Here is an 18,876-nt window from a genome sequence, read left to right as displayed (position 1 = left end):
ACATTGTTCCCAGAGGTCACAAAGAAATAAGCTTTCTTACTATGTCCCCTAATCTTCTTTCTTTATGCACACTTCCTCTCTTCCAAGCTTTTGCTCATTTCTTCACTCAAAAAAATATTTTCTGAGTGTATCCTTTATGCCAGGCTCAGTGCGAGATGCTGGAGATATAATCAGGACCCAGGCAGATGGGTCCACTGCTCTCATGCACCACATATTCTAGTGCAAGGAGAGGGAAACATGTACAAAGTGTAAGCAAGATCAGTTCAGACGTGGGAGAGGTAGCGTGGCGCAGTGGGTGGACTCAAGCTGGCTCTCTAAGCCACAGTTGCTTTAGGTTCAATTACTGGGCAGCTTCACCTGTTAGTTGGATGACCTCTGGTAAGTCACTTCACAGTTACGGAGTGCTCACTGATTTGCAAAATGGGGATTCTAAGAGAACCTCCCTCATGGGAGGCCCATTTGAGTTGAGACTTCATGGCTCCACAGGCAGCCAGCCACATGAAGAACTTAAAGGAGAACATTTTAACCAGAGGGAACAGCAGGTACCAATGTCCTGTGCCAGAAACAAGCTTAAGGGATTCTCCTACCAAAGGAAGGCCCACGTGTCTGACAGACACTGAAGAAGGGTAAAGGTGATAAACCCTACTTGGGATTAGCCAAGTAGGCAGGCACCAGCTCATGATCACATTACAGGTCATGTTGAAAACTTTAGATTTTATTTTAATTGATGAGGTTTTAACCTCACCTGGCCCCTCATCTTCAAAACAGAAGCTACTGAAATTCTATTCCTATTTTAATAATGACTTCTAATATCTTTTTCTCTTTGAAGTCTTTCTTCTCCTACCCCCCAGAAAAATTAATTTCTACCTCCATGATGCTCCTGTCATCACATTAGTTATAGGCAGGCTTATTTCCTGTCTTCAGGGTGAGTACCGGAGGTCAGGGACTGAGTCCCATTCCTTTTAGAACTGCCTAGCAAAGTGTGTGGCACAAATAAATTTGAAAGACTGAGTGGATGTGTCCATGCATGAATGCATGAACGATACAAAGCTAGGGTCTTTTAGTCGGATTTGCTCCTTGGAAATCTGGACCCTGGGCACCTGAGTGGCTCAGTCGGTTAAGCATCTGCCTTCAGCTCAGGTCATGACCCCAGAGTCCTAGGACTGAGCCCTGCATCAGGCTCCCTACTCAGTGAAGAGTCTGCTTCTCCCTCTCCCTCTGCTCCACCCTCTACTTGTGATCTCTCTGTTGCTCTCTTCCTCTCAAATAAATAAAATCTTAAAAAAAAAAAAAGAAAGAAAGAAAATCAGGACCCAGAAGGAATGAATAATCTATAGCCCAGGTAGATTTCCCTCAGGGCAGAAAGAAGCCTTGAAAGCAATAGGGAGGCAGGGAGGAGCATTATGGAACTCTGTATACTTTGACGGAGTTCACACTTCTTTGTCTCCGTTCTGCCCCTAACTATAATTATGTAAGCTTGGGGAATCAATCAAAATTACTCCATGACAATCACAATGCTTCATTTACCAGAAGTTAGGCCTCTGGTAACCCCAGCCTCTTTAACCTGAATGCAACAAAACAAAACAAAAGCCCCCAAAATGAAAACAAAAGTCCACAAAACCCCCCAACCCTCAAAAAACAGAAATTTCAAGGAAAACAACTTCAGCGTAAAGAAGTGATGGTGAAACTAAAACCCATGACCCCAAAGCCAGATCCCCTTCCTTCCTGCCTCTCATCCTTCTTCCCCCAAATGTGCACCAGACACAGAGCTGCTGCTGGGGCTGAGGCTGTAAACAGGACAGATGTGTCCCTGGTCTCAGGGAACTTTCTTCTTACTCCTGCTCACTGCCTTTCTGCCCTCCTCCTGGATGCTAAAACAAAAGCTTTAGGGTTCTGGGGCAGGTCTTGTGGCCTCTCTGGCCCTCTGTCTCTTCATCTCTAAGGGGCAACTACTGTTTCAACATTCAAGCAAGAAGTCAGCTAATCGCCCAACCTCAAGCGCTGTGTGGTACTCGCTACAACTAGCAGATACCACATCCACTGGCCTGTTACAACACCCCCAGGGAAAGAGCTTTAAAGATTTGTACAAAAAACAGGTCTTTTTTATTTCTCTGATGAAGAGAGTGACTTTAAAGCCAGGAAGCGAGAACTATGTGCAATTTGATGGGATTCAGAACATCAAAGGCGGTTGAGTTGGTGTTTGGAACAATCTCTCGGGTCAAATCTAATTTTATCCGAGCTAATGTTTCCAAGCTCTGGTAATTGCTCCCAACATAACTATTGGTTTTTTTGTCACAAGTCTTTGAGTGCAGCTCCTGCTGGGTCTCCAGCTGAGGGTCCAGCATCTGGCTTTCGTCTCTGTTGCTCTTGGGGCTGGGAAACTGTGCTAGATTCAACTCTTGGAGGTTATGGGCTGATGTGGCAGAAAGGATACCACACCTGGAGTGGGGACCTTGGTCTTCAAATGTGGGCTCAGAGATTTCTCCTTCCTGAAAGCTTGAAAGCTTTCCCAGTTAGACTGGGCAGTTTGTGGACTATTTTCCAGAAGACTTGGCCATGGAAGAGGGATGGAGAGAAGTGTGGGGCTGAGGAGGACAGGCTGCTATCTGTGGGGAAATTGACAAAGAGAGGCACAAAATGGCGCCATGGCTCCACACACAGCCATTTTTCTGATTTAGAGAAAAAGCATCAGCCTAAAGGTTACGAGTCAAAGAGGGGGCTACAGGTGTTGGGGCTGACAATATAGTTGGGGAGAAAGGACCTGTGATGGTGAAGTTTCTGTGTCAACTTGACTGGGTCCCAGAGTGTCCAGATATTTGACCAAATATATTTCTGGATGTATTTTTGGATGGGAGGAACACTTAAATCAGTAGACTGAGTAAAACAGATTGCTATCCCTGAGGTGGGTGTATCTCATCCAATCAGTTGAAGGTCTGAATAGAATAAAAAATCTGACCTGCCTTTAAGTAAGAGAGAATTCTCCTGGATGTGAGGGCGATCTGGCTGCGACATCTGTCACCCCATTGATCGCCAGGGTTGATTCGGCTGATCTGGCTGGCTAGGCGGGTGTCCCCTTCCTCCCTCACCGCTCCATGTGCGTCCCTCCCGAAGCTGCACGCTCGGTCGAAGAGGACGACCTTCCCCGATAGAGGAGAGGACCGTTCTTCGGTCAAGGGTATACGAGTAGCTGCGCTCCCCTGCTAGAACCTCCAAACAAGCTCTCAAGAGAGAATTCTCCTCCCTGATACCTTTGAGCTGGGACATCTGGAATGTGTGTGAGTGGAGAAGGTGTAGGGTGTAGGGGAGGTGTCCACCATGTTTGTTTCTGAGCCAGGAGGATGTACTAGGGATACTTAGGAATATAAAAGCCCCCATTACCAAGGTAGGATGAGGAGATATGAACAAAGGTATAGGAAAGATTCTAAAATTTTAAGGCCACTCTGTTGTGCTTGGCTAAAAGCAGACTTATTCCCTTCTGCATCTGGTAAGAGTTTGGGGGATAGAGTCTGCCAGACTCAAAACAGATTATCAAGTGAGGGGTTGCCTTGGACTCTGAAGTGTTCTTTGTTTGAATTTCTCTACCCAACTTCTCTTGAATGCAAGAGTCTGCTGCAGACAAAGTGCTTTGTGTTGGTCCATTTTCTCCAGAGAAACAAAATCGAAATCAACAGAATATATAGATATAACAAATCAATAAATAATTTCTCTTTTTATGTAGATAGAGGTATAGATATATAGACAAATATAGATATAATTTATCTATATCTAGAGATATAAATATATCTACATAAAATAAGGAATTTCTGAGATTTGTTATAAGAGATTATAATCATCACTCATGCAATTACGGAAGCTGAGTCCAAAATATGCTGAGTCAATGTGCCATCTGAGAAACTCTGGCTTTCATCTGGTCCCTGACCGGTGGAGGTGGAGCATCCACAAGTTATGTGGGGATACCAAAGGGATAGATTCTGGGCCATGCCTTGAACCAGTTCTGGTTTAGAGGTAGAAAGTGTGAGCAGAAGTAATTTAATTTGCAGTAAGTTAAATTTTGATATTAATGTGTGTGCTTGTGTTTGATTTCTTTTTTTTAAAGATTTTTATTTATTTATTAGAGAGCAAGCGAGAGAGAAACAGCATGAGAAGGGAGAAGGTCAGAGGGAGAAGCAGGCTCCCCGCTGAGCCAGGAGCCCGATGCGGGACTCGATCCCAGGACCCCGGGATCATGACCTGAGCCGAAGGCAGTCGCTCAACCAACTGAGCCACCCAGGTGCCCGTGTTTGATTTCTTTTACTTTCTACCTTTCCCTTCATCACTGAAGAAGTGGCTTTACATATACACTTCCCATCAGGGTGGGACCAAAGTATACCAAAGAGTGAACCAAAGAGTCAAATTCAAGGCTTTTGAACTTTTCATTAATTTGGGGGTAAATTGATAGCAGAGATAGGAACTTGAACATCATAGGTCTTTATTCTGAGAACCAGGTGCTTAAACGAAAAGTAGATGTTTTGAGTTCTAGAAAGCTTGGTTAAAAGATGACAAGGTGAAGCCTGGAGAAAGAGGACAAAGTTGGTCCATAAACAATAGATTAAAAAAAAAAAAGGAATTTGAAGAAAAGCTAAGTCCTGCTCTGAAAGGAGTAAGGACTTTTAGAGGCTTGGGGAGAGAAGGCAGGAGGTTCAAAGCATGCTTGACATGGAGAGGTCTGCACACCAGAAGGAGCCATGGGATGGAGTGATGACCGCCCAGCAGCTACAGTAGCGAGTCCTAGAGGGGAGGGGCAGATACTACCTGGGAACGCAGGTGCACCTCAGCTATGACCTCTGCTCATGCGGGAGAGTACGTGACCCAACTCCACCCACTCCCAGGCACTGACGTCCCTGGAAAGATGTGGGAAAACACTAAAATTAGCTGAGCACTTACCTAAAGGAGATTAAATTTTAACAGCCATGAATGAATTGCCTTGCATCGGTAAGATTACTTTTTCTACCATTAGTGGAGATCAGAGTTTGAGACCTAAACCATGTCGTTTCATAGATAAAGTTTTGAGTTTTGTCTCCATCCCTGAATTTTTTTATTTTACTACCGTATTTATTCCGGTCCTAATGCCATGATGGGAGCAGCCAGATTCTGTGGGCCTGTTGAGAATAGTAAATCACAGTTCTCTGATGCCAGGACCAACTTCAAGAGGGAAGCTGGTTGGAGATATCTGACCAGTCTGAGGACGTCCTTCAGAAGCCAGAATCGTGCATTCACTATCTCCTCTTTTATCCCTGCCTTTGTTCATGTTAACATTATTATTAACCAAGGTTACTGCGATTTCTTGAGAACTGACTATTTCTTAGTCACTGCGCTACATGCTATGCGAGGTGATTTCATTTAGATTGCCTTGTATTTCCCTTGAAATAGATGCAATCTTTTCTAGTTTACAAACAAGCAAACTGAGGATCCGTGGAGATTAAGTAACTTTCTTTCAGATTCCACAACTAGTGGGTGGCAAATGCGGGGTTGAGATCCAAATATCTCTGACTCTGAATCCCTCGTTCAATAATGACTCAGCTATACTGAATTGAATTGGATCAAATAACATGGATACCGGCCAGAACGGTCTGAAGAACCCTCCCCCAAATCCTTCTGATCATCAGAAACTTAATGAATAACTGTCCTTCGCTTTGGCTACCCATTGTCTGCATCTCTTTCTATGTTTGAGAGACTCCCCACTTTGGGCTCGCGATGGGAGAACTATTTGCGGTGGCTTTCAGTGAACGACAGCAAGCGTCACTAGGTACTAAGAGTCAAAGGCGAATGTGCCAGAAGCTCTGTAGGTTGTCCATTCTCCTGTTGTCCTACCAAACAGGACTGAGACCTGTACAAGACCTGCCCAATGCACCATGGGGTCCGGTACTAAGAAAGTGACCTCACCTCCTTTCTGCCCTTTCATTTTGCAGGGCAAGCTTGAGAGTGATTTTGGAGGCAGCGAATAAACATTGCAGACTTGGGAAACAAATCTGGGCTTAGCTGGGCCAGCTATTCACAAAGGTGCTGGGAAATGCCAGCTGGCTAGTGCCTGGACACTTGGAAGTTGGGATTGTGTGCAAATTCTCCCCTATGGGGAGAGAGGGGGAACCCCCCATCTCGGCGAGCTCATTGCAAGGCAAACCTGAGTTTCCCACGTCCTTCGTTAGATAATCTTGCTTGTCTCTAAAATCCAGGGCTCATCAAACAGAAGGGTTTCCATGAGGGGAAATGGTAGGTCTACATGTGCAACATGAAGGAAAAAGGTATTGTTCAACCTCGATTTCTACCCACTTCCAGGTACTGGAAAAGTTTATGTCCTGCTCTAGGCAAAATCTCTAAATCAGTCCCCTTTTCGTCCAGGTGATCTAAATTCAGGCAGTGAGACCTGCTGCTTATTCCCAACTGGTGGACACCCCCACACTCAGGTAAAGGCTGCTGTGTCTGGGTTTCTGGGTGCCGGGCTCAACCCTGGCAAGCGGACACATTCGCTGAAGAAGGGCAGGACTAGGGTGGAGAATTAAGTCAGCCAAGAGGAAAGCCATGTCCCTCTTCTTCCTCTCCTCTCAAAACCCTGCGATCATCTCCTGATGGGCGCATGTGCCCAGGCCCATGCTCTACTCTGTGCTGCATGCCTGAGCTCCCCATTCTGCCATGCCCAGCAAGGGAACGGAAGAGAGAAGCCAGTAGGGATTGTAGAGACCAGAGGGTACTGGAAGCTGCTTGCTTCAGTATCAGAGTCCTGACTCTGCTGGTTCATTCCCTGCTCTGGCTCCCTGGGTGCCTATTCCCAGGGAATAGGTGCCTCTCCCTTGAGCGAGATCTCACTGGGATGGCCCCTTGTGGTAAGCAGGGCTGCTCAGTTGATAGGCTGTTCCATTTCCCTAGGGTCAGAGGAATAGTGCCAAAATCCAGTTAAAAATCTCCAGTGCTTGTAAGCTCTTATGTGGGGTCTTCCCCTGCTCATCAGGGCACACGGTAGCACATTTCTATCACCATGCGTTAGTTTTGCCTGTTCTTGGACTCTGCTATGTCCTCCTTCCTTCACTTAGCAGAGCGTCCTGGAGATTCATCCAGGTTGTTTCATCTATCCACAGCTAGCTCCTTTCTACTGCTGAGTAGTAGTATATGAACACACTAGAAATCCTTTCTCCATTCTCTTATCAATGGCGATATGGTTTATCTTCCAGTTTGGGGTTATTCTGAATGAGACCGATATGAACATTCTTTTTTTTTTTTTTAAAGATTTTATTTATTTATTTGAGAGAAAGAATGAGAGAGAGAAAGCACATGAGTGGGGGGAGGGTCAGAGGGAGAAGCAGACTCCCTGCTGAGCAGGGAGCCCGATGCGGGACTCAATCCCGGGACTCCAGGATCATGACCTGAGCCGAAGGCAGTGGCTTAACCAACTGAGCCACCCAGGCGCCCCTAATATGAACATTCTTGTACAGGTAGGTTTTCTGTGTGTGTTTGTGTGTGTGTGTGTGTGTGTGTGTGTGTGTGTGTGAACATATACTTTTATTTCTCAAGGGTACATACATACCTAGGAGTGGAATTCCTGGGTCCTAAGTTAGGTGTATGTTTAATATTAATAAGCTTCTTTTCCGCTAAACTTACCCTGAGTTGGTTTGTATTTGTGGCCTGCAGTAAACCACACCATCGACAGCATTGTCACTATGGCTAATAATGCACTTTTATGGGGGGTGCCTGGGTGGCTCAGTCGGTGAAGCGTCTGCCTTCAGCTCAGCTCATGATCCCAGGGTCCTGAGATGGAGCCCTGTATTGGGCTCCCTGTTCAGCGGGAAGTCTACTTCTCCCTCTTCTCCTCCCCTGCGCACTCTCTGTCTCAAATAAATAAAATTTTAAAAAAACTGTTAAAAAATTATGTGCTTTTATGGAAGAGCAGAAAATGTCAGGTACTCTGCAAAGTGTGGGAGATATGGAGGTGTAGAAGACTTAGTTTGGTTTTCACGGCTATCTGAATCTAGAAAGAGGGACAACACATCTACACACAGAAATGTTAAAAAAAAAAAAAATACAAGGGAGCCCATGCTAGGAGGCTGAGGAACAGAGAGAAAATGCTTGTGAGTTCAGAGGAGGGCACACTCTCTGAGCCTGGGCTGCCCACATAAGGCTTTTCAAAGATGTGGGTCTGGCAATGCACCTGGGAAGGATGATTCAGTTTCATTAAGGAGATGTCAGATGGTTTCTAGAATGTCAGCTTCATGGCACACTAGATGATCATTAAAATTAAATTAGGGGTGCCTGGGTGGCTCTGTTGGTTAAGCGTCTGACTCTTGATCTCAGCTCAGGTCTTGATCTCAGGGTTGTGATTTTGAGCCCTGCATCGGGTTCTGCGCTCGGTGTGGAGCCTACTAAAAAAAAAAAAAAAAAAAAAAAAAAAAAAAAAAAAAAAAAAAATTATAATTCAAAAAAACTGTAAGAACTTGAAAAAAAAAAGATCAGCTCTCAAGTGAAAAATGGCAGAACAAAACTCTCCCCGCCATGATGATGAGCATACACTCTATGCTTACAGATGTGGGGTGGAAAGAAGAAACTGGAAAACAAAGACAAAGGACGTGCAATTCTGGGTGAATTTTCTTTTCTGTTTCTATTTCCTTTTGTATCTTGTGGTGCTTGTTACAATCACGTTTTTAAAACAATAGGGGTTGGGAAGGAGATGAGCGTTCCTAGCCAGGAAAGCAACCGCATCATGGAGTTTGGAATGGACAAGTCGTTCATGAGCTTTCATCTGCTGAATAGCTGGGCTCGGAACAGAAACCAGGGCTGTGTTGACTGCAGGTGCCGGACACACAGTGTAGGCTAGCAGCCGGCTCCTTGACTCAGAGAAAGATCCAGTATCTCAGCAAGTCCCGTCTACCTGAGAGATGCGGGGGAAGGCAGGGGTGTTTGGACTCAACAGGGAAGGTATTTGGTGGGTGAGTCTTGGTGGCAGGGTGTCTGGGAGGCTGAGAGGAATGTCACCAGAACCAACCATCTTTGCTCTGGTGGTTTTAGCAGCAATAGTCACGTCCTTTGTCCAACAACATGTACACAGCACCTCTTTTTTTTTTCCAGAAAAACTGGGGAGCAGGGAGCTAGCTACCTGTCCAGCAGCCAACTGAGCTGTTTTCCTTTTACTGTCATTAGCCCCAAACTTGTTAACAGGGATGTGGAGGTGCTCCCTCACCTAGCATCCCATGGTCCTGTCAGTGGGATCCAGCAGGAGCACCCCATGTTCAAGCCCTCCAAACAGGGGTGCCCCACTGCAATCCAGATCGAAGAGATGAGCAGCTTCTTTCCAAATGAATTAGTGGCCGGAGCAGGCTGTGAGGCACTCTGGTTTTTCTTACAGGGGGCACTCTTGGGAAGGTCTCCTAGGGGTGGAAAGGAACAGAACCTCTAGAGATCTCAAGCACTGGAGCCAGGTTGGTTTTCCTGGCTTGCATCATCTGGTAACAACTTGAAAGGAATCACCATCAGGGCATCCTCAATTCCTTGCTTCTGTCCCCAGGCGTCCCAACCTGTGGCTCTGAATGAGGTTGCATCCGTGTGAATTGGATATCCCATGTTGCTGAGTCCTGCTCTCTATGTGTTCCCTGTGACCTTCCCCAAAGCCCCACTGTTGGTGCCCAGGGCCCCAGGGTGACCACAGATGGCCCTCTTAAGTTCTTCTGCCCTGAACTTTGTGTTGATGTCTGCGCCCACATGGCAGCTTGAACGGAAGTCCCAGTACTAGTGCTCAGGCTAGCAGGGATCCCCCCAAAGAAAGCTACTGCTCTGTCCAGCAGGGTGCCCACTGTCTGCTGGAGCTGCAGAGCCCCCTGCCTTGTTTGGTAGCTTTTAGGACTCCCTTCTCCTCAATAGCATTGATCACTATCTGACATTCTGCACATTATGTGCTCTCCATGATTTCCTTCTAGAATGTAAGCCCATGAGAGCAGCTCCTCGTGGCTGGAGTGAGCTCATGAGTCCTGCCTCAAGAGGGGGTGCTCAGCCTGGGAGTGCAGCCCACACACTCTTCCGAGCCCCTGGCAAAAGGGGGTTGAATTGTCCTGTGTGCAAAATGGCAAAGATCAAAGGCAAAAATAGTAGAGCTCATGAGAGAACCTTGAGCGTGTGGACCGAGAAGCAAACTCAGAGGCATTTCCTAAGTTTGGTTCATTTTTATCCACAAATTTATTCTTTTTAGTCTGCAATAAAAATAGGTTTTTAACTATGGAAGTACTTTTATTAGTTTTTTCAAAGATCTTATTTATATATTTTATTTGAGAGAGAGAGAGAGGGAGCGCACATGCACATGAGCCCGGGGAGGGTCAGAGGGAGAAGGAGAGAATCTCAAGCAGACTCCGTGCAGAGCATGGAGCTGGACATGGGGCTCAATCTCACCACCCTAAGATCATGAGCTGAGCAGAAACCAAGAGTCTGACGCTCAACTGACTGAGCCACCCAGGGCCTCTGGAAATACTTTTATTATTAAAACTGCTATAAGAAAAACAATTTTTTTATTGTCAGTCTGAAACGCTCCTGCCCTTCACCATTTTATTGATTGTATTGAAATGATTGTTCTTGTAAACCCCTTGGACATTGTGAAATATAGCACACAGGGAAAAATGTGCAAAAGGAAAAGATGTACGGCTCGAAAATTTATCACAATGCAGATACCCAAACCCCCATGGAACCCAACACCCAGGTCATTACATAGAACATCATTAGTCCCCTAGAAGCCCCACTCATGCCAAAGCCCAGTCACCACCGACCCTTCCCTCTGAAGGGAATCATTCTTCAGAGCTCTAGGGAATGCAAATCTTCGACTTCAGCAGACAATGTCAAATGATTTTCCAAAGTGGTTGTACCAATTTTTGTTCCTTATAAGTTTATAAACTAGGTGCTCCCTGTCCTCACCTACTTGGTAAATCAGCCTTTCAAATGTTCGCTTTCATTCCCATGGGGATACAGTAGCTTTGCATGGTCATTTTAATTCATGTTTCTATGATTTCTGATGAGGTTGAGCACCTTTCTTGTTTTTCGGCCATTTGGGCATTATCTTTTGTACCTAAGTACCTGTTCAAGCCTCTTGCCCATTTTTCTGTTAGCCTATTTGCCTTTTCTTAATGACTTATAACAGTTCTTTATACTTTGCAAGCAAGTCCTCTTGGCTTTATATGCAACAAATATATTCTTCCAGACTTTGCATTGCCTTTTCATTCATTTTTTTAATGGCAACCTTTGATGCCCAGAAGTTCTTAATTTTTTAAAGAGAGTAGAGCTAACTAACCTTTCCTTTCACTTAGCAGTGTGTGTGCGTGCACATGTATGTGCGTGTGTGTGTGAGAGAGAGAGAGAGAGAGAGATGTTTAAAAGTCACCTACTCCAAGATCGTGAAGATATTATTCTTAGACATTTCAGTATTTTACTTTGAACACAACATCTTCTAAGTCCAGCTGGAATGGACTTGAGTATGGTGTGGGAGGTAAGCGCCAAAAGTTTCCTTTATTTTATTTTTGCTTTGAACATTCAATCATTCTAGCACACTTTGCTGAAAAGCCCACCCTTCCTTCCTTCTCTGTGGTACATTTGTCAGCTGCCATCTCTCTGTACATGCATGATTCTGTTTCTAGGCTCTTTTTTATTCCATTGGTCTATCCGTCTGTCCTTGTCTTCACTAATCTAGCTGTATATAATTTTCTTTTCTTTTGAGAGAGAGAGAGAGAATGCAAGTGGGGGATACGGGGCAGAAGAGGAGGGAAAGAGAGAATATTAAGCAGGCTCTACACCCAGTGGAGAGCCAAGGCAGGGCTTGATCTCATGACCCTGAGATCCTGACCTGAGCCGAAATCAAGAGTCAGACCCTTAACTGACTGAGTCACCTAGATACCTATAGCCTTATAATAAGTCTTTTTATTTTTTTTAAGGATTTATTTATTTATTTTAGAGAGAGAGAGAGAGTGAGCACAAGAGTTGAGGGAAGAGCCGAGTGAAAGAATCTTAAGCAGACTCTTTGCTGAGCACCGAGCCCACAGCGGGGTTCTATCTCATGACCCTGAGATCACAACCCATGAGATCACAACCTGAGCTGAAACCAAGAGTCAGACGCCTAACAAACTAAGCCACCCAGGCACCCCTAAAATAATTCTTAATATCAAGTTGAGTCAGCCTCCCACCATTCACCTCCGAGAGTGTCTGAACTATCCCTGTCATCTGAATTTCCAGATAAAGTTTAGGATCAGTTCCCAATTTTCCACCAAAAACTACACAACACAAAACAAACCTGAGATCCTATTGACTTTGTCAATCAATCTAGTGAGAATTGATATCTTATAAATACGGAGTCTCAAATTTGCATGGCACATTCCTTCATTTCTTTGGTTCTTCTTTAATTTATCCATTTACATTTTGTACAATGAAGTCTTATACAGCTTTTATTAGATTGAGTCCTTGGTATTTGATATTTCATACTTTTGATGTAAATGTATGATGTACATATGTTAATGTTTTTCATTTTACACCAAGTATTATTATCATGTCTAATCTCATAGGGAAACTCTCAATAATTCATTTAAGGATCAAATTTGTGGCTCAGTTGGTTAAGCGTCTGCCTTTGGCTCAGGTCATGATCTCAGGGTCCTGGGATTGAACTCCACATTGGACTGCTTGCTCAGCAGGGAGCCTGCTTCTCCCTCTCCCACCCCTGCTCATGCTTGTGCTCGCTCTCGCTCGCTCTATGTCAAATAAATAAATAAATAAAATATTTTTTTAATAATTTTTTTTTTAAGATTTTATTTATTTATTCATGAGAGACAGACAGAGAGAGAGAGAGAGAGAGAGGCTGAGGGAGAAGCAGGTTCCCAAGGAGCAGGGAGCCCGACATGGGACTCAATCCCAGGACCCTGGGATCATGACCTGAGCCGAAGGCAGACGCTTAACCATCTGAGCCACCCTGGCGCCCATAAATAAAATCTTTTAAAGAAAAGGATCAAATTTACTGTAGGTGTGTGTGTGTGTGTGTGTGTGTGTGTGTGTGTGTGTGTGTGTGTGTGTGTGGGTACACACCCTTTATCAGCTTAGGCAAGCTTTTTCCCATTCCTAGCTTGCTAAGGCTTTTTTTTTTTTAATTTAATGAACAGATGTTTAAATTTGTCAATGACTTTTCTGCATCTGTTATTTTTCTCCTTTATTCTGTTGTTGTGGTATATTACATTGATTTTCGAATGCTTAATTAAACCATGCATTCCTGAAATAAGCTCAATCTACTCATAATAGATTATCCTTTGTGTATATTGCTGGATTCAACTTGCTGACATTTTCTTTAGGATTTTTGCTTCCCTGTTCACAAATGAGTATTTTCTCATATCGACCCTGTCAGATATTTGTGTTGAGGTATCTGACCTCGTAAACAAACTGAGAAGTAGTGTCTGTTTCAATCCTTGTATAGAATTGCCATTTGCCACTGAAACTGCTCCTGGAATTGTATCTGTGGGAATGATTTAAATTGTGGTTCCATTTTCCTTAAGACTTATTAAGCTATTCATGTTTTCTGTTTCCTCTTATGTCACTTTTGATGAATGTAGTGATTCCAGATCCATTTCATCTAAAACATAAAATGTGTTGGCATAAGGATGTTCAAATTTTCTCTTACTTGCTTTCTCATGTCTGCATGATCTTTAGTCATGTGTCCCTATTTCATCATCCCTCATACTGGATATTTGTGCCTTCTTTCTTTTTCTCCTGATCAGTCTTCCTAGACATGTATCAATTTTATTAGTCTCCCTCCTGACTGCCTCAGATTTATAGTTTTATTGATCCTCTTTGGTAGACTAGTTTCCGTTTCAACAATTTCTGTTTTTATATTTGTTTTTCTTTCTTCTACTTTGTTAAGATTAAACTTGTTATGCTTTTAACCTATTTTTTCCAAATTTCTCCAAATGTATACATCCCATTAGTTTGTGTGTGTGTGTGTGTGTGTGTGTGTACAGTAAAAAAATAAATAAATAAAAATAAAAATAAAAATAACATGGGGCACCTGGGTGGCACAGTCGGTTAGGTGTCTGACTCTTGATTTTGGCTCAGGTCATGATCTCAGGGTCATGAGATCAAGTCCCCGTCTGGCTCCATGCTTAGCGGGGAATCTGCTTGAAGATTCTCTCCCTCTGTCCCTCCCTCCACTCACATGCTCTTTCTCTGTAAAATAAATAAATCTTTAAAACTATAACATACAATTGATCAGTAGAGACATTTGGTTAAATCACAATATTGCATAACTGTCACCGTTAGCTCCAGAATATTTTCATCACCCCAAAAGGAAGCCCTGTCCCCATTAAGCAATCCCTCTCCATTCCCTCATCCTCTCAACCCCTGGCAAATATTAATCTGCTTTTTGTTTGTGGAGATTTTCTTATTCTAGACATTTCATACAAATAGAATCATTCAATATGTGGCTTTTTGTGTCTGATCTCTTTCAGTAAGAATAACGTTTTTGATGTCTATCTATGTTCTAGCATACATCAGGCCTTTAATGGCTGAATAATATTCCATTGTATGGATATACCACATTTTGTTTATCCATTTATCAATTGATGGACATTTGGGCTACTGTGACCAGTTCTGCTGTAAACATTTGTGTACATGTTTTTATTTGCATGCTCATGTTCAATTGTCCTGGGTATAGACTCAAGGGGAATTATTGTGTCCTATGGTAATTTTGTGTTTAACTTATTGAGAAACCACCAAACTAGCTTACGCAATGGTGGCACCATTTCATCCCACTAGTTTCTTCTATAAATTAATAGTTATTTTTAAAAATAGTTTTAGGTTTATGGAAAAATATTTGTTGTTAACTAAAGTCCAAAGTTTCCATTAGGGTTCACTTTTGGTGTTCTATGTTCTATAGGTTTTGACAAATGTATGATGACATCTATCCACTATTACTGTATCATGTAGAACAGTTGCACTGTTTGGAAAATTCTCTGTTCAACCTCATCCCGCCAGATTTTATATGCTATACTTTTATTATCATTGGGTAAAACTTACTTTCCAAACTTTATTGTAATTTCTTCTTTTCTTTAGAGGTTATATAGAAGTTTAGTTCTTAATTTCCAGCCACTGGGGGGAAGTTTTTAGTATCATCGTTGGTTTCTAGCATCCTTGAATTTGATCAAAGGACATATTTTATGTCCTTTCAATCTTTTAAATTTTGTGAATGATCATTTTTCATAAATGTTCCATGTGCCCTTGGAAAGAATGTATACTTTTCAGTTTGGGGGGGGGAATATTATCTATATCTCTATTAGGTCATGTTTCTAATTGCATTATTGTAATCTTCTAGAACTTTGTTGATCTTTTGACCTGCTTTTCTGATAGTTATTGAGAGCGGTGTGTTGCAATTTTCCACTCTGAACACGGATTTGTCTGTTTACCTTTGGTTTTATCAATTTATCTGTATGTATTTTGAGTCTATGTGATTAAGTGAATACAAATTTACCATTGTTATATCTACTTGGTAAATTGAATTTTTTGTCATTACAAAATATTCCTTTTTGTCTTCAGTAATATATTTTGCCTTAAGTCTATTTTATCTCCAATTAGTTAAGTTATACCAGTTTTGTTAAAAATTCTGTTTTGCATCATGTCTTAGTCCATCAGACTACTATAATATCAAAATACCGGAGACTGGGTGGTTTGACAACAACAGAAATATATCTGTTGAAAAATTCATTTCTCACTGTTCTGAAAGCTGGGGAGTCCTAGGTCAAAGCACTAGCAGATTTGGTGTGCGGTGAGGACCCACTTCCTGGTTCAAAGCCACCCTCCTGCTGTGTCCACACGTGGCAGAAGGGGTAAGGGAACTTTCTGGGATCTGTTATCAGGGCACTAATCCCATTCACGAGGGCCCCACCTTCATGACCTGATCACCTCCCAAGAGTCCCACCTTCAAATACCATCACATTGGGGATTAGGATCCAACATATAGATTTGGTAGGGGGGTAGAGGAGTTGAAGAGACCACAAGCATTCTGTTTATATCATATATTATCTCTTTCTCACCTTTTTGTTGTTGTTGTTGTTGTTGTTGTTGTTATTGTTAAGTAGGCTCCATGCCCACCATGGAGCCCAACATGGGGCTTGAACTCACAACCCTGAGATCAAGACCTGAGCTGAGATCAAGAGTCAGTGGCTTATTTGCAACGATGTGGATGGAACTGGAGGGTGTTATGCTGAGTGAAATAAGTCAATCAGAGAAAGACATGTATCACATGACCTCACTGATATGAGGAATTCTTAATCTCAGGAAACACACTGAGGGTTGCTGGAGTGGTGGGGGGTGGGAGGGACGGGGTGGCTGGGTGATAGACACTGGGGAGGGTATGTGCTCTGGTGAGCACTGTGAATTGTGCAAGACTGTTGAATCACAGATCTGTACTTCTGAAACAAATAATGCAATATATGTTAAGAAAAAAAAAAAGAAGAAGATAGCAGGAGGGGAAGAATGAAGGGGAGTGAGTCGGAGGGGGAGACGAACCATGAGAGACAATGGACTCTGAAAAACAAACTGAGGGTTCTAGAGGGGAGGGGGGTGGGGGGATGGGTTAGCCTGGTGATGGGTATTAAAGAGGGCACGTTCTGTGTGGAGCACTGGGTGTTATGCACAAACAATGAATCATGGAACACTGCACCAAAAACTAATGATTAATGTATGGTGATTAACATAAAAATAAAAATTTTTTAAAAAAACATTTTTACCAAAAAAAAAAAAAAGAGTCAGTGGCTTAACAGACTGAGCCACCCAGGTGCCCCTCTTTTCCACCTTTTTATATTTAACCTTTTTGTGTCCTTATATTTAAAATACACCTCTTAAAAGAGAATATCTTTTGAATCTTTTTAACTCAGTCTGACAACTGTTATATTTTAACTGGAATATTTAGTCTACTGATTTTTATTGTAATTACTAATATATTTTTGTGTCATTATTTAAGCCATCTCTCTCTCTTTTCTTTTTTAAAGATTTTTATTTATTTTTTTTAAGATTTTTTTTTTAATTTATGTATTTGACAGAGAGAGAGAGACACAGCGAGAGAGGGAACACAAGCAGGGGGAGTGGGAGAGGGAGAAGCAGGCCTCTCGCTGAGCAGAGAGCCCGATGCGGGGCTCAATCCCAGGACCCTGGGATCATGACCTGAGCGGAAGGTGGACACTTAACGACTGAGACACCCAGGCGCCCTAAAGATTTTATTTTTAAGTAATCTCTACACCCAACGTGGGGCTCAAACTCACAACCCCGAGATCGTGTCACGTGCTCTGCCGACTGAACCAGCCAGGATCCCCTAAACCATCTATTTGTTTTCAATTGTCCCACCTCTGCTGCATTCCTTTTCTCTTCTTTCTTTGCTCGTTTTAGATTTTGTTTTATTATTCTATTTTTAGATATACAAGCTTTGATTATTCTTTGAGTTTCTACTCAACATTCAATATTTAATTGACTATTAAATATTCATATTTTATCAAAATGTTTATTAATTAAACATTTGATATTTATTTAGGATTTAATATTAAAATATAACATTAAATATTAATATTTGCTAATATTAATTAGTACCTTATATCTTTCCCAAAGAAATGTAGCAACAGAGACCACTTTGACTTAATCTATCCCCTTTTCATCTTACAAGCAATTTTTGTGCATTGGAATTTCATATATATTTTAACCCTCATTTTATGTATATTTTTATATGTTCTCTTGTGTTATACAGCTAATATTCATTTGCCCATAGATTAATCTAATGTTTATCTGTTGAATTCTTAATGTCACTTTTTACTCTTTCTAAAATTTTTACTTAGTTCTTTCAGATCATAATTTTTAACTCTGTCAGAATTCTCAGTCTGTGTCCTCTATTGTCACGGCCATAATAAATATGCTTATTTTGAAAAAATAAAGTCTGTGTATAGTAACAATAATCGAGAGCCTTGTGGGTCTATTTTACTCTCTGTTGTTTTTGCTGAGTTTCGTTCATTTTTTTTCTTGTGCTGTTTTAATTGTGTGGTAGATGTTGTACTGGAAAAATTCCTCATAGAAATCATTTACATGTGCGTCTGCCAGATACTTGGTAGCATTAACAATAGGGATCATCAGCGACACATACTCCTTGAAGAACAACTTCATTCCCTGCAAGAACTTGTCTACTTCTGGGTCACTCTGATTCCTAGGGTTACTTTGGAGGTCACCAGCACCCAGCTCCGTGGACCCTAGACTTTCACTTTTGATCTTCTAACGGCTCTCAGCCACCCCCTTGGGAATCAGAAATTACCCACAAGTTGGGGTGCCTGGGTGGCTCAATCATTAAGCGTCTGTCTTCGGCTCAGGTCATGATCCCAAGGTCCTAGGATTGAGCCCCACATCAGGCTCCCTGCTCAGCCAGGAGCCTGCTTCTCCCGCTCCCGCTCCCCCTGTTTGTGTTCCCTCTCTAGCAGTCTTTCTCTCTGTGTCAAATAAATAAATAAATAAATAAATAAATAAATAAATCTCTAAAAAAAGAAAAGAAATTGCCCACAAGTGAAAAATGACCACAGATTGTATGCTCCCACTTCCTGGGATCTGTCCTTACCTGCATCTTGGCCAGAAACTTTCTGTTACCTTGGAGTCCTTGCTTTGCAAGTCAGTTTCCTGGAAGATTGACTTTTCAGATGAAGCTTTTATAAGGTGTTTTTTGTTTTCATGAGGTGTCATAAAAACTCAACGATCTAACTATAGCAAATGTGTGTATGTGTGTATATGTAACAGATATGTGTGTATATATATAAGTATACCATGTATGTACGTTCCTAGCATAAAGCAATAAGTGGTAACTAAAAATTCACTTGCAGAAAA

The sequence above is a fragment of the Zalophus californianus genome, chromosome 16, assembly GCF_009762305.2.
Source record: "Zalophus californianus isolate mZalCal1 chromosome 16, mZalCal1.pri.v2, whole genome shotgun sequence".
Classification (NCBI taxonomy): Eukaryota; Metazoa; Chordata; class Mammalia; order Carnivora; family Otariidae; genus Zalophus; species Zalophus californianus.
This window is presented reverse-complemented; position numbering follows the sequence as displayed.